The following is a 27,396-nucleotide window of genomic DNA, read 5'->3' as shown; positions in this document are numbered from 1 at the left end:
GGTGCATCAAGACCACTTCTATGAAGTTGTGGCCTTGAAGAAGGTGATCCCCGAGGTCCCCTTTTCACTCAAAAAGGGTGAATATCCGGAGATCCGACATGAGATCCGAAGAAGAGGTTGGGAAGTCCTCACCAACCCCATTCAACAAGTCAGAATCTTAATGGTTCAAGAGTTCTATGCCAATGCATGGATCACCAAGAACCATGATCAAAGTGTGAACCCGGATCCAATGAATTGGCTTACTATGGTTCGGGGAAAATACTTAGATTTTAGTCCGGAAAATATGAGGTTGGCATTCAACTTGCCCATGATGCAAGGAGATGAACATCCTTACACAAGAAGGGTCAACTTTGATCAAAGGTTGGACCAAGTCCTCACTGACATTTGTGAAGAGGGCGCCCAATGGAAGAGAGATTCAAGAGGGAAGCCGGTTCAACTAAGAAGGCATGACCTCAAGCCCGTGGCTAGAGGATGGTTGGAGTTTATCCAACGCTCAATCATTCCCACTAGCAACCAGTCCGAAGTTACTCTAGACCGAGCCATCATGATCCATAGCATCATGATTGGAGAAGAAGTAGAAGTTCATGAGGTCATAGCCCAAGAACTCTATAAGGTGGCGGACAAGTCCTCTACTTTGGCAAGGTTAGCCTTTCCTCATCTCATTTGTCACCTCTGTTATTCAGTAGGAGTTGACATAGAAGGAGACATCCTCATTGATGAGGACAAGCCCATCACTAAGAAAAGGATGGAGCAAACAAGAGACCCCTCTCATCATGAGATCCCTGAGAAGCCTCAAGGGATGCACTTTCCTCCACAAAACTATTGGGAGCAACTAAACACCTCCCTAGGAGAATTGAGTTCCAACATGGGACAACTAAAGGTGGAGCACCAAGAACATTCCATTCTCCTCCATGAAATTAGAGAAGATCAAAGAATCATGAGAGAGGAGCAACAAAGACAAGGAAGAGACATTGAGGAGTTCAAGCACTCCATAAGACCTTCAAGAGGAAGAACAAGCCGCCATCACTAAGGTGGACCCGTTCTTTAATCTCCTTGTTCTTTATTTTCCTGTTTTTCGAATTTTAGTGCTTATGTTTATCTATGTTTGTGTCTTGTGATCATTAGTGTCTTAGTGTCTATGCCTTAAAGTTATGAATGTCCTATGAATCCATCACCTCTCTTGAATAAAAAAATGTTCTTAATTGAAAAAAAAGAAAGAATTGCATGAATTTTGAATTTTATAACAGTTTCATTATTTTGATGTGGTGGCAATATATTTTTTTTCTGAATGTATGCTTAAACAGTGCATATGTCTTTTGAATTTGTGGTTCATGAATGTTGTCTCTTGAAAGAATGATGAAAAAGGAGACATGTTACTGAGGATCTGAAAAATCATCAAAATGATTCTTGAAGCAAGAAAAAGCAGTGAATATAAAAAAAAAAAGAAAGAAAAAAAAAAGAGAAAGAAAAAGAAAAGAAAAAGAAAGAAATAAAGTTGTGATCCAAGGCAAAAAGAGTGTGCTTAAGAACCCTGGACACCTCTAATTGGGGACTTTAGCAAAGCTGAGTCACAATCTGAAAAGGTTCACCCAATTATGTGTCTGTGGCATGTATGTATCCGGTGGTAATACTGGAAGACAGAGTGCTTTGGGCCACAGCCAAGACTCAATAAGTAGCTATGTTCAAGAATCATCATACCTAACTAGGAGAATCAATGACCCTATCTGGATTCTGAGTTCCTAAAGAAGCCAATCATTCTGAATTTCAAAGGATAGAGTGAGATGCCAAAACTATTCAGAGGCAAAAAGCTAAAAGCCCCGCTCATCTAATTAATACTGATCTTCATAGATGTTTTTGGAATTCATTGTATATTCTCTTCTTTTTATCCTATTTGATTTTCAGTTGCTTGAGGACAAGCAACAATTTAAGTTTGGTGTTGTGATGAGCGGATAATTTGTACGCTTTTTGGCATTGTTTCTAGTATGTTTTTAGTATGATCTAGTTAGTTTTTAGTATATTTTTATTAGTTTTTAGTTAAAATTCACTTTTCTGGACTTTACTATGAGTTTGTGTGTTTTTCTGTGATTTCAGGTATTTTCTGGCTGAAATTGAGGGACCTGAGCAAAAATCTGATTCAGAGACTGAAAAGGACTGCAGATGCTATTGGATTCTGACCTCCCTGCACTCGAAGTAGATTTTCTGGAGCTACAGAAGCCCAATTGGCGCGCTCGCAACGGCGTTGGAAAGTAGACATCCTGGGCTTTCCAGCAATATATGATAGTCCATAATTTGCTCAAGATTTGATGGCCCAAACCGGCGTTCAAAGTCACCTTCAGAAATCCCAGCGTTAAACGCCGGAACTGGCACTAAAGTGGGAGTTAAACGCCCAAACTGGCACAAAAGCTGGCGTTTAACTCCAAGAAGAGTCTCTACACGAAAATGCTTCATTGCTCAGCCCAAGCACACACCAAGTGGGCCCGGAAGTGGATTTTTATGTCATTTACTCATCTCTGTACACCCTAGGCTACTAGTTCTCTATATATAGGACCTTTTGCCATTGTATTTTCATCTTTCAATCTTAGGATCTTTTGATCATGTTTTTATGATTGAACCCTCTTTGGGAGGCTGGCCATTCGGCCATGCCTAGACCTTGTTCTTATGTATTTTCAACGGTGGAGTTTCTACACACCATAGATTAAGGTGTGGAGCTCTGCTGTACCTCGAGTATTAATGCAACTACTATTGTTCTTCTATTCAATTCCGCTTGTTCTTGTTCTAAGATATCACTTGTTCTTCAACTTGATGAATGTGATGATCCGTGACACTCATCATCATTCTCACCTATGAACGTGTGCCTGACAACCACCTCCGTTCTGCCTTAGATTGGGTGAATATCTCTTGGATTCCTGATACACGACGCATGGTTGATCGCCTGACAACCGAGTGCTCGCCTGACAAACGAGCCAGCCATTCCGTGAGATCAGAGTCTTCGTGGTATAGGCTAGAACTGATGGCGGCATTCAAGAGAATCCGGAAGGTCTAACCTTGTCTGTGGTATTCTGAGTAGGATTCAATGATTGAATGACTGTGACGTGTTTCAAACTCCTGAAGGCGGGGCGTTAGTGACAGACGCAAAAGAATCACTGGATTCTATTCCGGCCTGATCGAGAACCGACAGATGGATAGCCGTGCTGTGACAGGGTGCGTTGAACATTTCCACTGAGAGGATGGGAGGTAGCCACTGACAACGGTGAAACCCTTGCATAAGCTTGCCATGGAAAGGAGTAAGAAGGATTGGATGAAGACAGTAGGAAAGCAGAGAGACGGAAGGGACCAAGCATCTTCATACGCTTATCTGAAATTCCTACCTATGAATTACATAAGTATCTCTATCTTTATCTTTATGTTTTATTCGTATATCACCATATCCATTTGAGTTTGCCTTACTAAGATTTACAAGATGACCATAGCTTGCTTCATACCAACAATCTCCGTGGGATCGACCCTTACTCGCGTAAGGTTTATTACTTGGACGACCCAGTGCACTTGCTGGTTACTTGTGCGAAGTTGTGTTTATGCCATGGTATTGAACACCAAGTTTTTGAGAGTTGTGAAAAGTATTATTCACAATTTCGCGCACCACTTGCTAACAATTAATGATTTGATTCAACACTTCAATTATGTTGCCTTTTCTGTTGAGAAAGGTTTAATGTCTGAATCATATCTTTTAAATTTCTTGTTAGCCAAGTCATTAATTTTCAAAATCAAGTCTTTTTAAATTATTTTTCAAATCATATATTCTCAATCATATCTTTTTAAAACTATATCTTTTCAATCATATCTTTTTATCACAATTTTTTTTAAAATAGTTTTCAATCATATATTTTTGATTTCTAATTTCAAAGTCTTTTTCAAAAATCACTTTATTTCTTTCCCAATCATATTTTTCGAAAATCATTCTTCAAATTTTTCAAAATGTTTTTAAAATCTTTTTAATTTATTTTCGAAAATTTCTTCCCCTCTTCTCACATCCTTCTATTTATGGACTAACACTCCTCCTCAATGAACAATTCGAACTCTATCCCTCTTGATAAGTTCGAATTCTTCTACCTCCTCCTTCTATTTTTCTTTTCCTCTGACACCTCAAGGAATTTCTATACTGTGACATAGAGGATTCCATACTTTCTTGTTCTCTTCTCTTTCATATGAGCAGGAACAAAGACAAAAGCATTCTTATTGAGGCTAACCCTGAACCAGAAAGGACCTTGAAGCGAAAGCTAAGAGAAGCTAAAGCACAACTCTCTGTAGAGGACCTAACAGAAATCTTCAAAGAAGAAGAACCCATGGCAGCCGAAAACAACAATAATGTCAACAATGCAAGGAAGGAGATGGGTGACTTTACTGCACCTACTCCCGACTTCTATGGGAGAAGCATCTCTATCCCTGCCATTGGAGCAAACAACTTTGAGCTTAACCCTCAATTAGTTTCTCTAATGCAACAGAATTGCAAGTTCTATGGACTTCCATTGGAAGATCCTTATCAGTTTTTAGCTGAATTCTTGCAAATCTGTGACACTGTCAAGACCAATGGGGTTGACCCTGAGGTCTACAGACTTATGCTATTCCCTTTTGCTGTAAGAGACAGAGCTAGGATATGGTTGGACTCACAACCTAAAGAAAGCCTGAACTCTTGGGGAAAGCTAGTCAATGCCTTCTTGGCAAAGTTCTTTCCACCTCAAAAATTGAGTAAGCTTAGAGTGGAAGTCCAAACCTTCAGACAGAAGGAAGGTGAATCCCTCTATGAAGCTTGGGAAAGATACAAACAATTGATCAGAAAGTGTCCTTCTGACATGCTTTCTGAATGGAGCATCATAGGTATCTTCTATGATGGTCTGTCTGAACTGTCCAAGATGTCATTGGACAGCTCTGCTGGAGGATCTCTTCATCTAAAGAAGATGCCTGCAGAAGCTCAAAAACTCATTGAAATGGTTGCAAATAACCAATTCATGTACACTTCTGAAAGGAATCCTGTGAACAATGGGACCAATCAGAAGAAAGGAGTTCTTGAGATTGATACTCTAAATGCCATATTGGTTCAGAACAAAATATTGACTCAGCAAGTCAATATGATTTCTCAAAGTCTATCTGGAATGCAAGCTGCACCAGGCAGTACTAAGGACGCTTCATCTGAAGAAGAAGCTTATGATCCTGAGAACCCTTCAATGGAAGAGGTGAATTACATGGGAGAACTCTATGGAAACACCTATAATCCTTCATGGAGAAATCATCCAAATCTCTCATGGAAGGATCAACAGAGACCTCAACAAGGTTTCAACAATAATAATGGTGGAAGAAACAGGTTTGGCAATGGCAAGCCTTTTCCATCATCTTCTCAGCAACAGACAGAGAATTCTAAGCAGAGCCACTCTGACTTAGCAACCATGGTCTCTAATCTAATCAAAACCACTCAAAGTTTCATGACTAAAACAAGGTCTTCCATTAGGAATTTGGAGGCACAAGTGGGACAGCTGAGTAAGAAAGTTACTGAACTCCCTCCTAGTACTCTTCCAAGCAATACAGAAGAAAATCCAAAAGGAGAGTGCAAGGTCATCAACATGGCCAAATTTGGAGAGGAGGAAGAGGCAGTGATCGCCACTGAGGAAGACCTCAATGGACGTCCACTAGCCTCCAATGAGTTCCCTAATGAGGAACCGTGGGAATCTGAGGCTCACACTGAGACCATAGAGATTCCATTGGATTTACTTCTGCCATTCATGAGCTCTGATGAGTATTCTTCCTCTGAAGAGGATGAATATGTCACTGAAGAGCAAGTTGCTAAATACCTTGGAGCAATCATGAAGCTAAATGACAAGTTATTTGGTAATGAGACTTGGGAGGATGAACCCCCTTTGCTCACCAAAGAACTGGATGACTTGCTTGGGCAGAGATTACCTCGAAAGAGACAGGACCCTAGAATGTTCTCAATACCTTGTACCATAGGCACCATGACCTTTAAGAAGGCTCTGTGTGACTTAGGGTCAAGTATAAACCTCATGCCTCTCTCTGTAATGGAGAAGCTAGGGATCTTTGAGGTACAAGCTGCAAGAATCTCACTCGAGATGGCAGACAATTCAAGAAAACAAGCTTATGGACTTGTAGAGGATGTTCTGGTAAAGGTTGAAGACCATTACATCCCTGCTGATTTCATAGTCCTAGAGACTGGGAAGTGCATGGATGAATCCGTCATCCTTGGCAGACCCTTCCTAGCCACAGCAAAGGCTGTGATTGATGTTGACAGAGGAGAATTGATCATTCAAGTGAATGAAGAATCCTTTGTGTTTAAGGCTCAAGGATATCCCTCTGTTACCATGGAGAGGAAGCATGAAGAGCTTCTCTCAAAACAGAGTCAAACAGAGCCAAACAGAGCCCCCACAGTCAAACTCTAAGTTTGGTGTTGGGAGGCCACAACCAAATTCTAAGTTTGGTGTTGGGAGGTTCCAACACTGCTCTGAACATCTGTGAGGCTCCATGAGAGCCCACTGTCAAGCTACTGACATTAAAGAAGCGCTTGTTGGGAGGCAACCCAATGTTATATTTATCTATTTTTCTTTGTTATTTTATATTTTCTATAGGTTGATGATCATGGGAAGTCACAAAATCAATTGAAAAAACAAAAACAGAATGAAAAATAGAAAGAAAAATAGCACACCCTGGAGGAAAACCTTGCTGGCATTTAAACGCCAGTAAGGGCAGCAAATGGGCGTTTAACGCCCAGTCTGGCACCATTTTGGGCATTTAACGCCCAGTAAGGGCAGCAAATGGGCGTTTAACGCCCAGTCTGGCACCATTTTGGGCGTTTAACGCCAGAAAGGGGCACCAGACTGGCGTTTAACGCCAGTAATGGGCATCAAGCTGGCGTTAAATGCCAGAAATGGGCACCAGCCCGGCGTTTAATGCCAGGATTGGCAGAAAGAGCAATTTTGCTCGCCACTTGGTGCAGGGATGAATTATCCATGACACCTCCGGATCTGTGGACCCCACAGGATCCCTACCTACCCCACCACTCTCTCTCTTCTTCACCCATTCACCAATCACCTCAACACCTCTTCCCCAAAACCCCTCACCATTCAAATTCAAACCACTTTCCCTCCCAAACCCACCCATACATGACCGAACCCTACCCCTCTCTCCACCCCTATATAAACCCATCTTCACCACCTCATTTTCACACAACCTAAACACTACTTCTTCCACTTGGCCGAACCACAAAGCCACCTCCATCTCCTCTATTTCTTCTTCTCCTACTCTCTTCTTTCTTCTTTTGGTCGAGCACGAGCAAACCTTCTAAGTTTAGTGTGGTAAAAGCATTGATTTTTATTTTTCCATAACCATTTATGGCACCTAAGGCCGGAGAAACCTCTAGAAAGAGGAAAGGGAAGGCAAAAGCTTCCACCTCTGAGTCATGGGAGATGGAGAGATTCATCTCAAGGGTGCATCAAGACCACTTCTATGAAGTTGTGGCTATGAAGAAGGTGATCCCCGAGGTCCCTTTCAAACTCAAAAAGAGTGAATATCTGGAGATCCGACATGAGATCTGAAGAAGAGGTTGGGAAGTTCTTACCAACCCCATTCAACAAGTCGGAATCTTAATGGTTCAAGAGTTCTATGCCAATGCATGGATCACCAAGAACCATGATCAAAGTGTGAACCCGGACCCAAAGAATTGGCTTACAATGGTTCGGGGGAAATGCTTAGATTTTAGTCCGGAAAATGTAAGGTTGGCATTCAACTTGCCCATGATGCAAGGAGATGAACACCCTTACACTAGAAGGGTCAACTTTGATCAAAGGTTGGACCAAGTCCTCATAGACATTTGTGAAGAGGGCGCTCAATGGAAGAGAGATTCAAGAGGGATGCCGGTTCAACTGAGAAGGCATGACCTCAAGCCCGTGGCTAGGGGATGGTTGGAGTTTATCCAACGCTCAATCATTCCCACTAGCAACCGGTCCAAAGTTACTATAGACCGAGCTATCATGATTCATAGCATCATGATTGGAGAGGAAGTAGAAGTTCATGAGGTTATAGCCCAAGAACTTTATAAGGTGGCGGACAAGTCCTCTACCTTGGCAAGGATAGCCTTTCCTCATCTCATTTGTCACCTCTGTTATTCAGTTGGAATTGACATAGAGGGAGACATCCTCATTGATGAGGATAAGCCCATCACTAAGAAAAGGATAGAGCAAACAAGAGATCCCACTCATCATGAAATCCCTGAGATGCCTCAAGGAATGCACTTTTCTCCCCAAAACTACTGGGATCAAATCAACACCTCCCTAGGAGAATTGCGTTCCAACATGGGACAACTAAGGGTGGAGCACCAAGAACATTCCATCCTCCTCCATGAAATTAGAGAAGATCAAAGAATCATGAGAGAGGAGCAACAAAGGCAAGGAAGAGACATTGAGGAGCTCAAGCACTCCATAAGATCTTCAAGAGGAAGAACAAGCCGCCATCACTAAGGTGGACCCGTTCTTTAATTTCCTTGTTCTTTATTTTCCTGTTTTTCGAATTTTCAAGCTTATGTATGTTTGTGTCTTATGATCATTAGTGTCTTAGTGTCTATGCCTTAAAGTTATGAATGTCCTATGAATCCATCTCCTTTCTTAAATGAAAAATGTTCTTAATTGAAAAAGAGAAGAATTGCATGAATTTTAAATTTTACAACAGATTAATTATTTTGATGTGGTGGCAATACTTTGATCTCTGAATGTATGCTTGAACAGTGCATATGTCTTTTGAATTTGTTGTTCATGAATGTTGGCTCTTGAAAGAATGATGAAAAAGGAGACATGTTATTGAGGATCTGAAAAATCATAAAAATGATTCTTGAAGCAAGAAAAAGCAGTGAATACAAAAAAAATGAAAAAAAAGGAGGAAAAAGAAAAAGAAAAAAATAATGAAGTTGTGATCTAAGGAAAAAAGAGTGTGCTTAAGAACCCTGGACACCTCTAATTGGGGACTCTAGCAAAGCTGAGTCACAATCTGAAAAGGTTCACCCAGTTATGTGTCTGTGGCATGTATGTATCCGGTGGTAATACTGGAAGACAGAGTGCTTTGGGCCACGGCCAAGACTCATAAAGTAGCTGTGTTCAAGAATCATCATACTTAACTAGGAGAATCAATAACATTATCTGGATTCTGAGTTCCTATAGAAGCCAGTCATTCTGAATTTCAAAGGATAAAGTGAGATGCCAAAACTGTTCAGAGGCAAAAAGCTAAAAGCCCCGCTCATCTAATTAATACTAATCTTCATAGATGTTTTTGGAATTCATTGCATATTCTCTTCTTTTTATCTTATTTGATTTTCAGTTGCTTGGGGACAAGCAACAATTTAAGTTTGGTGTTGTGATGAGCGGATAATTTATACGCTTTTTGGCATTGTTTTTAGTATGTTTTTAGTATTTTTTAGTTAGTTTTTATTATATTTTTATTAGTTTTTAGTTAAAATTCACTTTTCTGGACTTTACTATGAGTTTGTGTGTTTTTCTATGATTTCAGGTATTTTCTGGCTGAAATTGAGGGACTTGAGCAAAAATTTGATTCAGAGACTAAAAAGGAATGCAGATGCTGTTGGATTCTGACCTCCCTACACTCGAAGAGGATTTTCTGGAGCTACAGAAGTCCAATTGGCGCGCTCTCAATTGTGTTGGAAAGTAGACATCCTTGGCTTTCCAGTAATGTTTAATAGTCCATACTTTGCCCGAGATTTGATGGCCCAAACAGGCGTTCCAAGTCAGCTCAAGAATTCTGGCGTAAAACGCCGGAACTGGCACAAGAATGGGAGTTAAATGCCCAAACTGGGACAAAAGCTGGCGTTTAACTCCAAGAAAAGTCTCTACACATGAAAGCTTCAATGCTCAGCCCAAGCACACACCAAGTGGACCCATAAGTGGATTTTTATGTCATTTACTCATCTTTGTAAACCCTAGGCTACTAGTTCTTTACAAATAGGACCTTTTGCTATTGTATTTTCATCTTGGTTCTTCTGGTTCCCTCTCTGGGGCCGAAGCCAATGATCACCATTATCACTTATGTATTTTCAACGGTGGAGTTTCTACACACCACAGATTAAGGTGTGGAGCTCTGCTGTACCTCGAGTATTAATGTAATTACTATTGTTCTTCTATTCAATTCAGCTTATTCCTGTTCTAAGATATCACTTGTTCCTCAACTTGATGAATGTGATGATCCGTGACACTCATCATCATTCTCACCTATGAACGTGTGCCTGACAACCACCTCCGTTCTACCTTAGATTGAGTGGATATCTCTTGGATCCCTTAATCGGAATCTTCGTGGTATAAGCTAGAATTGATGGCGGCATTCAAGAGAATCCGGAAGGTCTAAACCTTGTCTGTGGTATTCTGAGTAGGATTCAAGGATTGAATGACTGTGACGAGCTTCAAAGTCGCGATTGTGGGGCGTTAGTGACAGACACAAAAGAATCACTGGATTCTATTCCGACATGATCGAGAACCGACAGCTGAATAGCCGTGCTGTGACATACTGCATTGAACATTTTCACTGAGAGGACGGGACTGTAGCCACTGACAACGGTGATGTCCATCATACAGCTTGCCATGGAAAGGAGTAAGAAGGATTGGATGAAGACAGTAGGAAAGCAGAGAGACGAAAGGGACAAAGCATCTCCATTCGCTTATCTGAAATTCTCACCAATGAATTACATAAGTATCTCTATCTTTATTTTATGCTTTATTCATAAATCATCCATAACCATTTGAATCTGCCTGACTGAGATTTACAAGATGACCATAGCTTGCTTCATACCAACAATCTCCGTGGGATCGACCCTTACTCGCGTAAGGTTTATTACTTGGACGACCCAGTGCACTTGCTGGTTAGTTGTGCGAAGTTGTGAAAAAGAGTTGAGATTGCAATTGAGCGTACCATGTTGATGGCGCCATTGATGATCTCAATTTCGTGCACCAATGTTCTTCTTCATGTTTTCTGTTTGCAAAAAAAGCTTTTAAGGAATTTACTTGAGTTGTACTTCTTTTTAATTTTGAAAGCGTGGAGTGTCAGAGTCTCAACCAAATTATTTGAAATCCTATTAACATTCTAATATGATATGTGTCTATTATTTATATAAATTCTAGAAATCTAGCTTGTTTGACTTGTTGGTTATAACGAATTTGTAATCACTATAGTTGAAGAGTCGTAACATACACAATGAACTGGGAGTAGTTAATTGCTTAAGTTTAGTTTATTATTTGTTAAATCTGTGTGCTCAAATTCATAAAAAATGGTCACCAAACACAACCTCTAATTCATATTTGCCTTCACCATGTTTTCCTTTCTTATATTGTAGATATTTAGAGCACTTGCTTATCTTCATAGCAGCATTGGAGTATGTCACAGGGACATAAAACCTCAAAATTACTGGTATATTCTTATAGAAACTTGTTTATTTGATTTCTCATCATACAATCCATTTTATACATGATGGACTAATTTATTCATATGTTGTTTCTCTCATAATAGGTCAATCCTCACATCCACCAGCTGAAGATATGTGACTTTGGAAGTGCTAAAATTTTGGTTAGTTTATTCTTTTACCCGAAGTTCTTAATGTTTGTTTTGAATAATAATGTTCTATTATAACTAAATTATGCATACCTTTTACAAGTAAAAGGTGAACCAAACATATCCTTGAGCTATATGGCCAAACAGGATCCAGAAAAACTTACACTATGGTAGAATTCAATTGAAGTTTTCTTTGGAAACACTGAGATTTAATTTATTGAGCTTATTCTCATTTATATTTTTTTAATACGCAGACTGAACCAAAAGAGATTACAGAGAAAAGCCAATGTGTAAACTACAGGGCTCTAAGTGATTTGTTTCTCATAGTAGATAAAAAAAGGATACTTTCCACTATGATGTTTCTGTTCAAATGATTGAGATATATAATGAGCAAGTCAGGGATCTACTTGTTAGTGATGGAACAAACAAAAGATATCCTTTTTACTTGTCATTTTATTCTCATTTGGAAGTGTTTACATGGTTATTCGTGTCATGAATTATCTCTCTTAAAAACTTAAACTATTTGGTAGAGGCACATGAATGGTTTTAAGTCCAATATGCTCTCTCAAGAAATTTGGACTTTTTAATAGTGAGATTCATGTCATCTTGTTGGCATGGCAGGTTATTATGCATGATTCATATGCTTTGCTTGCTGCTTTATTGATTATAATGTTCCATTCTTTTGGCAGATTCCTGATTTTGCATGCTTGCCAAATCTAGAGAGTGAGTATATTATCCGATTCAAAGCTTCTCTTTTAATTATTCCTTGATATTGCACTTGATGTAGATGTTTGGGATCTATATGCTGAAAGATGAGCATGAACCAACCTTAGAAGATGATATGCAACTTGGCAAAAACATGTTGGCAGCTAGTTATTGTATGTACGGTAACTTTTGCACAGTATGCTTTCATCAAATTTCCTTCACACATTTGGTGTTATGTTAAGCAGTTTAGTTCGTGTTATTAGCTTCTTTAAGATGAGTTAAATTTTGATTGTATGGATTAATTATTTTAATATTTTTCTACTGATTATGCAGCTTGTTATAAGTACTGGAAATGGTGTTAACGATTTTACCCTTGATCCATCACTTGTGATTTTATGAGAGCAATTATGAACTTTAATTGTGCTATTGAGTACAGTTTTAAGTAACATTGTATTCCTCTCAAGTCCCATCTAGGATTTGGATTGAGAAGGGAGAAAGAGAACAAATGTATGTGCTTTAGTAAACCGATAACAATAGATATAGCGGAAGCAACTTTCGTTAATATAAAAATTAGAAGGATTTAGATAAGAGATATGAATAAATTGGTGGGGAAGAGGTGGACTTTTTCTAAGATTTTTAAGTTGATATATACTTTTTGTATATGAATAATTTTTGGGTAATTTTAAGCAAACACTGATCTATTTAATAACAATAATTCCATCTTCTGCACCATACAATATTATTATTCATATCTATAAATTAAAAATATCACTTATACTATTGATAATATAATGCAAGACTCTGATCTTTCATACTTGACTTGGGAAGATTTTTCATTGGCTATGGAATTGGAGTTATCTCATATGTGGTATATATATATGTAGCTATTACTATAATGTGATTGGATCATCAGTCTCATTCTTAATAGGAAGTGTTGTAAATCGGAGACTATTAGCTCTAGCAGGTAATTAAGTAACAACATCATTTAATTTTTTTAATTTTTTTTATTGGTTATTAGTCACTCAAGTTTTCGAGAGTCAAATAATGCTGGGAATCGCCTTATTGCTACTCTTTCTCTGGTTAGTCTCTTTCTTCTTTTTTTTTCCTTTAATTTTTTTATCCACTATTTTACAATACCATCTAAAGATGCTATTAAATGCGTATATTTAGTATGATGAATGTAGAAGTTAGATACTTTTAGGGATTCGGTAATATATGATTGATGAATATGTAGGATAGATGAAATGATACAGAAAATGTGTCCAAGTTAAACTCTTTTTGTCCAGTGAAGTGTGATTATTATATTGTTGATGCTGCAGTTAGTGACTATTGTAAAGTTTGGTTTTTAAAAGTAAAGATTAGAGATAATATCAAGGACTTTTCTGATTTTCAAATTAAAGATTAGTAAAGTGTGATTATTATATTCATAAATGACATATGGTGGATATTATATATGGATTTTTGTTTGTTATGACTAAATAGTTGATTGATATGTTCTTGTTTCATTACAGAGTTTCAAAAAATGGAATGAAGGATTCTGTAAATTATTAGATCATTTCTCCAAAAAATCTAGTAAAGTCTATTTTATTCATTAGAGCCTTTGGATCTGGCCCTTTTATCCATTGGTAGAGAGGTAATATATTTAACTGTGTTTATTCATTGGTAGAATGGGGAGATTTTAAATTATAATGCAACTTTCATCTTTAGCTGACCTCTTGCAGAATTTGTTTCTAAATGAATAGGAAGCAAATTTATACGCAAAAATATTCAAAATCAAAATAAGCACTCTAGAAGCAAATAATCAAGACAAAAGAAAGATTGGAGTGAGGATAGAGATTATCATGAAAGAGTGCACCAAAAGTTATGATGGAGATTTTATGTATTAAGAACTATATGTTAAGACATTTATAATTAAAAAACATTTTATGTTAGATACTTTATTTATATAGGGGTTATTACTTTTGATTTTCAATACTAAAAAATAATATATTATGTTTTGAAGGTTGTGGTAGGCTTAGAGAAGGGGGGTTGAATCTATGCCTTCCTTTTACAGTTGCTGTTTTTGAACCTTTTGATCAAAGTTACAAATCTGATTCTGTTTGAACTCAGCAGCGGAAATTTATGAGACAATTTATTTTTGTCTCTTGAAAAACAGAAAACAGAACATGACAGAGAAGAAAAAGCTAACACCAGCATATATCCTGGTTCGGTTGCTTTGTGCTATGCAACCTACATCCAGTCTCCTCCACAAATGTGGAAGAATTTCACTATAGTTAACAGTTTTACATACACCAATTTCACACTCAAGTTCTAACCTAACTTGACATTGGCTATGCTAACATCTAACTATTTTCTCTTAGTGCTAACCCAACTAAGAAAGGGATACCAAACAGGAATAAGATACAAGACACTTGACCAACCTAAAGAAATCTGAAAATAACTCTAGGCTTTTCTCTCAAGTGTATCTCTCAGCCTTTTCACTCATGGCTTTTACTTAAGCTTTCTCACTTTGCCTTTTCTCTCAAGAAATTACAGAAAGATAAGCTTAGAAAAATACATTACAATCAGAACAACATGAAGGAGATTGACTTCATCAACAGCCTCTGTGCTATACGAAAAACCAGATTAGCAAGCCTCTGATTCAGTTCTTCATACTGGCGGAATGCACCTTTGATTAGGTTACACTGTCCAGTTAGTTGAACTTCTTCAAAGTGCTCTCTCAGAACAAACACCTCAGGTTCACTGGTTTTCTCTCCTTGCTTCAGAATGAGCAACTAGCTTCTTTTTATCTCCTTGCATCTTCCTTGGTTCTTCCTCCAAGGTCAACATCTTGAGCCTTGAGCTTCACCAACTCACAGATTCACTTTTTCATCTTTTTCATCAAAGAGTAACCTTTGCTTCTGACTTTTCTAACTTGACCGAAAGCCATGAAGATGTAACCGAACTTGTTTTCCAATGGTCAACCAAATCTGAACCCTTGAACACCAACTTGGTCCCCAAGTCTTGATTAAGACCGTAGATACACAGCAGAATGGGGCATAGAACAACTTTCCTTTCAAGGCCATTTTCGGATAGAGCAGAGAGTAGGGAAGAAAGGATGAAGATCTGATGCATGCAAGATGATATGATTTACCTTTCTTAAGCTTGATTTAGCTTGGGATTTCTGTTTTAGCTTCTGTGCTTCAAGCTTCAATTCTTTCTCTCTTGCTTCTTTGGTTAAAGGCTTATGGAAGAAGCTCTTTCTCTTTCTTACTTTTCTGAAGTCTTGATATGACCTGATTTGAGAGGAGAGGAACGTTGCCTTGGTTGGATCAAGATGGTGGGAAATTGAAAAACAATTTCAAGCTTGGATCGGGTTCTTCTCTTTTTGGCCCGGTGTCTTGCTATGCTTCTTTGTTTGATATGAATGACTTGGGCTTGCCTTTATTCACACTTTCTATTCAGCCCATTTGCCTTGTTTTGTTACTCATTCAACTTGGGCTGCCAAAAGTGAAGTGTGACCTGCAACATAGCATAAATAATTAGCAATGTGTACTTATAAATTTAACTATTCTAATTATTTATTTTGCCAAAAATAATGTCATCACTAATTATTTTAGTTAATTTCTTAACTCAACAATCTCCCCCTTGATGACAAACATGATTTAAGCAATAATCAAAAGGAAATAAGTTTGAGTTAGGTTTAGAAAACTCCCTTTGATTTTATGTTGCTCCCCCTTTCCTTTTCAAGATTAGCTCCCCCTGGATTTATGCTTTCCTCTTTGTTCCTGTTTATGCATTATTCTTAAAGAAAGCACAATAAAGAGCTATACACATTTATTTTGTCCGAGCAACATCACATAATCAACCCAACATTAATTATATGTTAGCAGCAAAAGGGTTCAACATGTGAGATCAAATTTTAGTGCAGCAAATAAACAAAAAAACGAGTGAACTACTAGTAGCTGCATCAACATCAAAAATACCATCCTTACTCCCCCTTTTGTCATCAAGGGTGGACAACTCAAAGGATGAACAAAAACATCAATTCAAATCCTGCAAGGAAAGGTTAGATAGTAGTTCAAAAGTTCTAACAAAACCAGCAAAAGTATTTAGAGTTATTACAGTCATCCAAAAATTAAAGAGTTCAACAGATGCAGAATAAATAAAATTCATGAGACAAAACGAGAGCAGCAGCAGCAGTCTTCATGAGACAAATCTTAGGCATCAGAACCATCTCCTTCCGAGGCAGCATCCTCTTCAACATCAGTGGCAATGTCTTCATCATTGTTAAGGTTATCAATGAAGGTCATCAGTACAGCCACCCTATCTCTTGATTTCTTCAGGAAGTTCTCATGCTTGCTAGCCAGCTTCCTTTTCTCTTTGCTCAATTCAATCAAGTGGTTCGATTGGGAGACAAACTCTTGAGCAACATCCCTGACCACATTCAGCAGAGTGGATTTCTTCCCAGTGGAAATGGAAGTACCCTCAGTGGAAGGAGCAGTAGAATCCTCAGGGACAAAATCCTCATCTTCATCATCTAGGACGACTCGTTCAGATCGAGTGGGTCCTTTGTTCTGTTTCACTGAACCACCCCCTTTTAGGTATGAATGTCTGTTCTCATATTTCTCATTGTTCAAGTCAACACCAAAATACTCAAAAATACAAGTTAGAAACATGCCATAAGGTAGAGCTTTGTCCTTTTCACTTCTAACAGAATCAAACATGTATCTAACCATCAAATATGCAAATGAAATTTCAGTTTTGGTGAGAATGGCATATAAAACAAGAGTGTCAGTGTATGAAACCCTTTGATATGAACCACTTTGAGGAAGTATAATGTGGTTGACCATTCGGTGCAACTGAGCACGTTCATATCTTAGGGCTTTGTGTGTGGGTGTAATGCCATCTATTAAGGAAACATGTTCACAAATACTAGCCAGGGCATCATTGTATGAAATACCAACTCCTTCATCCCACTTAACCGACGTGTATGCACAAGGTCCAACATCAGTATACTTCAAAGCTTCACTGATGGTCTCATTGTTTAAAATGATATCTCGGCCCTTGACATACGAATGAGCAGTGCCTTCATGATAAGTCATGTTTGCATAAAACTCTTTGACCAACAATGGATAAACAGGTTTTTTGATGTCAAAAAGGTGATTCCAGTCCAGAAAAATTAAGTTGTCAACAAAAGGAAAACCTTTTCTTTTTAAAGATGGCAGATCAGCGAGAAAAGAAGAGCATAGGGTACGATACTGGATGACTCCCTCATAAAAATCATTATTCATGGCAGATTTGAATCTATAGGGGTTATAGTTTGAATGAGAGGTCATAAAATGGGCTTTGTGATCAAATGGTCCAATTTCTGGTTCTTTAACATTTTTGAGTGGGACTCGAGTGTTACCTCTCTGTGAACGCACAGGAACTGACCTTGCCCTGGGTTGTTGTGGCTCAGGAACAGGTTCCTCCGTCGCCGGACGCTTCCCTTTGGATGAGGGCGGCTTTGAAGAGCCAGGTTTTGAAGAGGCAGGTTTGGAAGGCGTTGCCTTTGGTGGTGGTGTTGGTTTGGTAGAGGCAGGGAATCTTGGAGTGTTCTTGGTTCGAGCCATGGGGTCACACCGAGGAGGAGAGGTTGGAGGAGAAGGAGAAGGGGTAAAGGTTCGGTCTTGAGAGCGAGTGGAAGGCTTTGTGGGTAGTTTGTATATCTTCTCATGAGGAGCCCTTTTTGCAATAACTTTCTTCCTCATTTTGGTTAAAAATGATGTCTTTGATGAAGGAGAGATAGTGGTGTGAGAGGGAAGAAACCGAAGGGTTGAGGAGAAGTTATGGAGGGAAGAGAGGGAGTGTTGGTAACCGTACCCAAAAGCAAATTTCCAAAACCATGCAACTGCATCACCATTTGAAAAGACTTGACAAGACATGACCTCATAAAAGAAAGATTTTATTTGATTTTAAAGATAAAAAAAAAATTGAAAACAACAAAATTAACCTGAAACCCTTTTCGGCCAAATTAAATTTTCTTGAAAACCTTTTGGGCCACAAAACATTTAGTGAAAGCCTTTTATGAAACACAAAAGAAAACAAACAAGATTGTAACATTCACATTTGGGCCTTGAGGTGGTATGAAATCAATGAAACACACTTGTACCACTCTTGATCTGAATAATGAGGTTGGCCCAGATTGAGATTTACTTGAAACAAGCCCAGATCACACGGACTAGATGGAAACGTTCATTACTTGCCCAGAATTGTCTCATGCCTGTTTATGAGACAAAAAGCTCCAGCAAATACATCAGTGTTTTTCAAACAAGGAATCATAACTCAAAATTCCTAGACAAGTCCTAAGCATGCAAAATCTATCCTCAGCCAATGGTTTTGTGAAAATATCTGCTAATTGTTCTTCTGATTTAACAAATTGAATGCAAATATCCCTCTTTTGGACATGTTCTCTTATTGAGTGAAATTTCACTTCAATATGCTTGGTCCTAGAGTGCAAAACTGGATTTTTAGAAATATTGATGGCACTCATATTATCACACATTAAGGGAATATTTTCAGCATTTAATTTGTAATCAGCAAGCTGTGTTTTTAACCATAAAAGCTGAGAACAACAAGAAGAAGCAGCTATATACTCAGCCTCCGCAGTGGATAATGCCACTGTTGGTTGCTTCTTACTTGACCAAACATTTAAGGACTTTCCAAGGAAGCAACATAAACCAGAAGTGCTCCTTCTATCAACTCTGTCACCAGCAAAGTCTGCATCACAATAACCGACTGTAGAAAAATCATTAGTCTTAGGATACCAAAGACCAAAGTTGGATGTGCCATGAACATATCTAATGATCCTTTTAACTGCAGAAAGATGTGACTCCTTAGGTTTGGATTGGAACCTAGAACACAATCCAACACTTTGCACAATATCGGGTCTAGAGGAGGTTAAGTACATAAGAGAACCAATCATCCCTCTATACCTAGTCTCATCAACATCTTTCTCATTTTCTCCCTTATCCAATTTAGAGTTCGGGTGCATGGGAGTTCCCATGGTTTTGGCATTTTCAAGACCAAATTTCTTAACTAATTCCTTGGCATACTTTTCTTGATGAATGAAAATACCATTTTCAGTTTGTTTAATCTGTAGCCCAAGGAAAAAATTAAGTTCACCCATCATACTCATGTCAAATTCACTTGTCATGAGCTTTCCAAATTCAGTACAAAGGGATTCATTTGCTGATCCAAAAATAATGTCATCAACATATATTTGGACTAAAATAAAAGAATCATTAGAATTCTTGATAAATAGAGTTGTATCAGTGGTGCCTCTTTGAAAACCATTTTTCAAAAGAAAAGAGCTAAGTCTCTCATACCAAGCTCTAGGAGCTTGTCTTAAACCATAGAGAGCTTTAGACAATTTAAAAACATGATCAGAATGCTCTTTATTTTCAAAACCAGGAGGCTGCTCCACATATACTTCTCTATCTATCACACCATTTAAAAATGCACATTTCACATCCATTTGATATAATTTAAAACCACAAAATGCAGCATAAGCTAAGAGAAGTCTTATGGCTTCCATTCGGGCAACAGGGGCAAAAGATTCATCAAAGTCGATTCCTTCCTCTTGGTCATATCCTTGTGCCACTAGCCTTGCTTTGTTCCTTGCAATGTTACCATCTTCTCCCAACTTGTTCCGGAATATCCACTTGGTGCCGGTCACTTTCTTTCCACTTGGCCTTGGAACCAACGTCCACACTTGGTTCTTTTCAAACTCAAGAAGCTCATCCTCCATAGCCTTAATCCAAGATGGGTCACTTAGGGCTTCCTTGACGTTTTGAGGCTCCATTTGTGAAAGAAGGGCAATGTTTGAACCTTCATTTGCCTTTCTAGTGGAAGACCTAGTTTGCACTCTATGAGAGACGTCCCCAATGACAAATTCTTCAGGATAATTCTTTAAGAACCTCCATTCACGAGGTCTAGTGGACTTAGAGGCAGATTCGGTCACCAATGGAATCTGTATGCTGCTGTCTGCAGAATTTCCTTCAGATTCATGAGACAAAATGGAATTGTCTCTTGAATTTTCAGCATTTGCTGTTTCTGGCTCAGCTTGTCCAGAATTTTCTTTTCCATGATTCTGAGCAGCTTCATCATCCTTTTGAGCTTGATTTCCTGCATCACCATCTTCCAAAATGCTTTGCACCAAGTTAGAATCACAAAATGTAACATGTATGGATTCTTCAATAATTCTAGCATCTTGATGATAAACTCTATATGCTTTACTAGTTGTGGAATATCCTACAAACAAGCACTCATAAGCCTTTGGATCAAATTTTCCCAAATTTTCTTTGTTATTCAAAACAAAACATTTGCATCCAAAGATGTGCAAATAATCTAAGTTTGGTGGGTAGCCTTTCCAAAGTTCATAAGGGGTTTTCTTCAAAAATTTCCTTATGATTGTTCTATTCAAAATGTGGCAAGCCGTGTTAACCGCTTCAGCCCAAAGGAATTTTGGAACATTACTCTCACAAAGCATAGCTCTTGTCATCTCTTGTATGCTTCTATTTCTTCTTTCAACAACACCATTTTGTTGTGGTGTTCTTGGACAAGAGAAGTTGTGAGATATTCCATATTCCTCACAAAAGGATTCAAACAAATTATTTTCAAATTCAGTTCCATGATCGCTTCTTATAGAAGAGATTTTTAAATCCTTTTCATTTTGAATTTTCTTGCAAAAAGGTTCAAAGGCCGAAAAGGCTTCATTTTTGTGTGCAAGAAATAAAACCCAACCAAACCTAGTATAGTCATCTACAATTACTAAACCATAATGTTTACCACCTAGGCTTTGAGTTCTTGTTGGACCGAATAAATCAATGTGTAGCAACTCAAGTGGTCTTTTAGTAGAGATGTCTTCCTTTGGTTTAAAAGAACTTTTTGTTTGTTTTCCCATTTGGCAAGCATCACAAGTGATGTCTTTGTCAAACTTTATCAAAGGAAGACCTCTTACTAATTCTTTCTTTACAAGTTTGTTTATTTGAAACATACTTGCATGGCCCAATCTCTTGTGCCATAACCACTTTTCAGAATCTTTAGAGTGGAGACAAGCTACATTTTAATCTTTTAGTTCATCAAGAGTAAGTCCATACATATTATTGAAACGCTTGGCAACAAACATCACTTCATTTGTCTTTTCATTTACAACACAGCATTCAAGCCTTTTGAAAACAACTAAATATCCTAAATCACACAGCTGACTTATGCTCAAAAGATTGTGTTTTAAACCACATACCAAAAGCACATCATCAATGAAAGTAGATTGCTCATTACCTACTTTTCCAACAGCAATGATTTTACCTTTACCATCATCTCCAAAGGTCACAAAACCTCCATCATACTTATTCAGTTTGATAAAGTAAGTTGACCTTCCAGTCATGTGCCTTGAACATCCACTATCCATGTACCACATGTCCTTTTTGTTCTTGGATGCTAGGCAAATCTGCATGAAGAGTTTCGAGTAGCTTTAGGTATCTAAACTAATTTGGATCCTTTGAAGTTAATCCATCTTGGTTGCCCAAGAGCATTGAAATCACAAACAACATTGTAAACTTTGTTTCCTACAACTCTCTTTTCAATGAAGCATTGTGCATATGAGTGACCAAATTTCTTGCAATTAACACAATGATTTTCTGATGTGTGCCGCTGAAATTGAGGTGAGTTATGTTGCTTGAAATGATTAAAGCTTTGAAATTTTCTGGTTTTTGGAGGAGATGCATTTCTTTTAACAAACTGATTTTTATTAAAGTTATTCCTCTTTGCAGAAGTATTTTCGCCAGAATTTTTTTGAACATTATTGCCTTTCGAATATGAGGTTTTGTTGTAAAATGGTGATTTCTTGAAAACAACCTCATTTTTCGAAACATAACCCAAACCTGGTCGGTTTGAACTCGGGCCAGTTCTTGGTGAAATTTCAGTTTCATTTGTGTATTCTTCATCAGATTTTTCTTCACATGTGAAAACATGTCCGATACCTGATTTATTTGGTATGGATTTAGTATTTGATGAAGAGGCCACAAATTTTATAGAGGAAGTGTTGGAAACAGCATCTTCCTTGGCTATGTAGCCTAAACAAGATTTTTCAAACAATGGTCTTTGACTTGCAAGTAATTTGTCCAAGTTACTAGAACTTTGTGCAAATTTTGCCAAGTCACCATTCAGTCTTTTAATCATATCTTTTAATCTTTCATTTTCAGCAATTAACTCATGAGAAGGATCCACAATGTGCTTTCCTTTTAATTTTTCAAGTTCAGATTTTAAAAATCTGTTTTCTTCAATGATGTCCAAAGCACATTCAGTTTCCTTTACTTTTTCTTTTAAAAATTCATTTTCAGCTCTTAACACATCTCTTTCAGATCTGCAACCATTGTATTTATCAAGCAATTTTGAGGTATTTAAAGTGAGATCATCAATAATAACATGCAAGTCCTCAATGGTCAAATCATAATAATTTACCTCATCAAGATTGTTGTTTCCAGCCATGAAACAGTCTTTGTCATCTCTTTCAGATTCTTCTTCTTCATTTGAGTCATTTTCAAGATCCTCCCAAGCTGCCATGAGTACTCTTTTCCTTTCCTTCTTCCCTTTGTCTTCCTTTTTGAGCTTTGGACAGTTTGACTTGAAATGTCCAGCCTCCTTGCAATGATGACATGTCACCTTGCTCAAGTCTATCTTGTGCTCCTTTGAACTTGAGCCCTTGTATTTGCCTTTGCTCTTCAACATCCTTCTAAATCTCCTAGCAAAAAACAAAAGCTCGTCATCTGAAATACCATCACTTAACTCACTCTCTTTCGGTTCTATTTGTGACTTAAGGGCAATTCCCTTTTTCTTTGAGTCTGTGTTTGTGTGTGTGGCTTCATAGGCAAGGAGTTTTCCTCTCAGCTCATCATAGGTTATTGGACTTATGTTGTTGCTTTCGGTTAGGACAGTGGCAGTGTTTTCACACTCTTTTGTGAGGCTTCTAAGGAGTTTTCTCACCAAGGTTTGTTCTGCGTAGTTTGTACCCATAGCATCAAGGTTGTTGATTATGATTGAGAATCTCTCAAATGCTTCATCAATGCTTTCTCCATCCTTCATGCTGAACATCTCGTACTCTTTTCGCAGCATATCAATCCTTGTTTCTTTGACTTGTTTAGTTCCTTCGTGTGTAACCTGGAGTTTTTCCCAGATTTCTTTGGCTGTCTTGCATCTAGACACCTTCCGGTATTCTTCAAAGCTGATAGCACAGTGAAGAAGGTTGATTGCTTTAGCATTCAGCTCTATCTTCTTCTTGTCGTCTTCATTCCATTCAGCTTCTTCTTTTGGAGTCACCACTCCATCAGCACTTGTTTTTGTTGGGATCTTTGGACCGCTCACAACGATCTTCCATAGGTTGTAGTCAATGGATTGGATGAAGATCCTTATCCTTTCTTTCCAGTAGGAATAGTTCTTCCCGTTGAAGAAAGGTGGTCGGTTGTTTGACTGACCTTCAGTGAGGGTGTAGGCAACTGTGGTTGTGCCCAAGTTGTTCGCCATTGGATCTTTGCTCCAAGCGGTTAAGCTTGATTCTTGAGACCTTCGCTCTTGATACCAATTGAAGGTTGTGGTAGGCTTAGAGAAGGGGGGTTGAATCTATGCCTTCCTTTTACAGTTGCTGTTTTTGAACCTTTTGATCAAAGTTACAAATCTGATTCTGTTTGAACTCAGCAGCGGAAATTTATGAGACAATTTATTTTTGTCTCTTGAAAAACAGAAAACAAAACATGACAGAGAAGAAAAAGCTAACACCAGCATATATCCTGGTTCGGTTGCTTTGTGCTATGCAACCTACATCCAGTCTCCTCCACAAATGTGGAAGAATTTCACTATAGTTAACAGTTTTACATACACCAATTTCACACTCAAGTTCTAACCTAACTTGACATTGGCTATGCTAACATCTAACTATTTTCTCTTAGTGCTAACCCAACTAAGAAAGGGATACCAAACAGGAATAAGATACAAGACACTTGACCAACCTAAAGAAATCTGAAAATAACTCTAGGCTTTTCTCTCAAGTGTATCTCTCAGCCTTTTCACTCATGGCTTTTACTTAAGCTTTCTCACTTTGCCTTTTCTCTCAAGAAATTACAGAAAGATAAGCTTAGAAAAATACATTACAATCAGAACAACATGAAGGAGATTGACTTCATCAACAGCCTCTGTGCTATACGAAAAACCAGATTAGCAAGCCTCTGATTCAGTTCTTCATACTGGCGGAATGCACCTTTGATTAGGTTACACTGTCCAGTTAGTTGAACTTCTTCAAAGTGCTCTCTCAGAACAAACACCTCAGGTTCACTGGTTTTCTCTCCTTGCTTCAGAATGAGCAACTAGCTTCTTTTATCTCCTTGCATCTTCCTTGGTTCTTCCTCCAAGGTCAACATCTTGAGCCTTGAGCTTCACCAACTCACAGATTCACTTTTTCATCTTTTCATCAAAGAGTAACCTTTGCTTCTGACTTTTCTAACTTGACCGAAAGCCATGAAGATGTAACCGAACTTGTTTTCCAATGGTCAACCAAATCTGAACCCTTGAACACCAACTTGGTCCCCAAGTCTTGATTAAGACCGTAGATACACAGCAGAATGGGGCATAGAACAACTTTCCTTTCAAGCCATTTTCGGATAGAGCAGAGAGTAGGGAAGAAAGGATGAAGATCTGATGCATGCAAGATGATATGATTTACCTTTCTTAAGCTTGATTTAGCTTGGGATTTCTGTTTTAGCTTCTGTGCTTCAAGCTTCAATTCTTTCTCTCTTGCTTCTTTGGTTAAAGGCTTATGGAAGAAGCTCTTTCTCTTTCTTACTTTTCTGAAGTCTTGATATGACCTGATTTGAGAGGAGAGGAACGTTGCCTTGGTTGGATCAAGATGGTGGGAAATTGAAAAACAATTTCAAGCTTGGATCGGGTTCTTCTCTTTTTGGCCCGGTGTCTTGCTATGCTTCTTTGTTTGATATGAATGACTTGGGCTTGCCTTTATTCACACTTTCTATTCAGCCCATTTGCCTTGTTTTGTTACTCATTCAACTTGGGCTGCCAAAAGTGAAGTGTGACCTGCAACATAGCATAAATAATTAGCAATGTGTACTTATAAATTTAACTATTCTAATTATTTATTTTGCCAAAAATAATGTTTGTCATCACTAATTATTTTAGTTAATACATGTTTAATACATTGTTTATGAGTTATGTAATATTTTGTTTATGAGTATTGATTTTTTGTTATTGAGAAAGTTTAATAAAAAAATTATTTGTTTAATGCGATAAAAATGACAGTTAAAATTTGCCTTTGTAAATGATAAAAAAATATCACTTTTATTCGATAAAAAGGGCGATTTGTAACTGCCATTTTAAAAAACATGAAATGCCATTTTAACTCAGTAAAAATGGCGGTTTCAAATACCATTTTAACCAATTAAAAATGTCATTTTAACTAACCAAAATGTTGTTCTGTCAGGGTAAAAGGGGTGGTTTGTAAATGCCGTTTTAACCAACCAAAAACCGCCATTTTAACCATGGAAATAACGGCGATTTGAACCGCCGTTTTAACCATGCAAAAACTACCGTTTTATTTGAAAATAATGGTGGTTTGAACCACCTTTTTAACCTATCCAAAAACCGTCGTTTGATCCCAGAGAATTGTAGCAATTTTCTGAAAACCACCATAATAACTAGAATGACGCCCAAAATTATGTCGCTTTCTAGAGCCGCCATTTTTGGTAACAATGCCGGTTTAAACTACTGTGAATACCCAAAAAAACTGCCATTTTAACCAGATTTTTTTGTAGTGAAACAAGTGAATACACAATAGTTACAAACGTTCTAGATTACAAAAAAAGAAATGCAATAACAAGCAAGGAATAAATATTAAAAAAAAAAGATTTGAAAAAGGAACCTAGGTGAAGAACATATTTGGAAAATATTTAAAGAAGTCAACCAAAAAATAATAATAATAAATGATACATAGGTGAAGAACATATTAAAAAAAGGGCAAGTATTATTAATATTTTTCTTCTAAATAACTCGACACTGAAAAGGACTTTAGAGGTAAAAAATCGACTAGAATTGCAAACTACAAAAGTACAAATCTCATTTCAATCTTATGCTCAAGATCACCTGATTAACATTGGTAATGTTACATGCCACAATGCTAAAACTAAAATTTATACCATAAATAGAGAATACAAAACTTGTATTCCTACAAAGCACCATTAACCTATGGCTGATTTAACCTAATAAATATATAATTACAACTGCATAATCCCATTTATAAGTGCCATATATTTCTCAAAATTGCATATTAGACTTCACAAAATTTTTCATGATAAATTTAATTTTTCTAACTTTGTTAATTACTTTAAGACTTAACTCGCCACAATACCAAACAAATAAGTAGAAAAACTAAATTAATTTAAGGCAAATTAAATAAAAATGGGGTTTGAACCAAAATACAGAAGGTACATGAATGAAATTGTAGCAAAATTAAGAAATTAACAAGCAAACAAATTAAATTGGGACAAAAGTACTAAGAAAACGGGATGAAATTGGAACAACATGACAAGGGGGGAAGAACAAGCCAGAGAGAGGGGAGAGAGAGTGATCGAGCTGTGAACAACAGGGCAAGGAGGGGAAGGATGATGACGACAACACCAAAACAGATGGGCAACCACGTACCTCCACGGCGACACAGACGTGCATGGCAAAGGGAAAAACAATGGACCTGTCGTTCCACTTTTCTTTCGCGCATGGGAGCTACATGACGGACAGATCAAGATCAGTGACAGGGAAGGACATAACGGCTAGAACTGATGGAGGGAAGCTACATGGCGGCAAGAATTTTTGGAGCAGGAGATTCACACCTTTACTCCTCTAGGGTTCGCACGAAAACGAGAAAAATGGTGCTGGATTGTTTTTGCCAAATATTTTAATAAAATGTCCAAAATGCTATTTGCAGCAATTGGAGTTCCAACTACCGCTATCCTCATAAGTTTTCAATGAAGCATGAAAACACTGTCAGAACCGCCGCTATTTCGTCAA

The 27,396-nt window shown here is 37.8% G+C and overlaps 1 non-coding gene across 1 annotated transcript; it reads right to left on the bottom strand.

Moving 5' to 3' along the window:
- Positions 1 to 4,748: 4,748 nt before the first annotated feature.
- On the bottom strand, positions 4,749 to 4,856 carry LOC130983840 (small nucleolar RNA R71). Its single transcript, XR_009087813.1, has one exon. It is a non-coding gene; the product is annotated as a small nucleolar RNA R71 (small nucleolar RNA).
- Between the last annotated feature and the right edge of the window lie 22,540 nt (positions 4,857 to 27,396).

Source organism: Arachis stenosperma, chromosome 5, assembly GCF_014773155.1.
Source record: "Arachis stenosperma cultivar V10309 chromosome 5, arast.V10309.gnm1.PFL2, whole genome shotgun sequence".
NCBI classification, from domain to species: domain Eukaryota; kingdom Viridiplantae; phylum Streptophyta; class Magnoliopsida; order Fabales; family Fabaceae; genus Arachis; species Arachis stenosperma.
The sequence above is the reverse complement of the archived record's forward strand: the minus strand, read 5'-3'. Positions and strand labels throughout refer to the sequence as shown.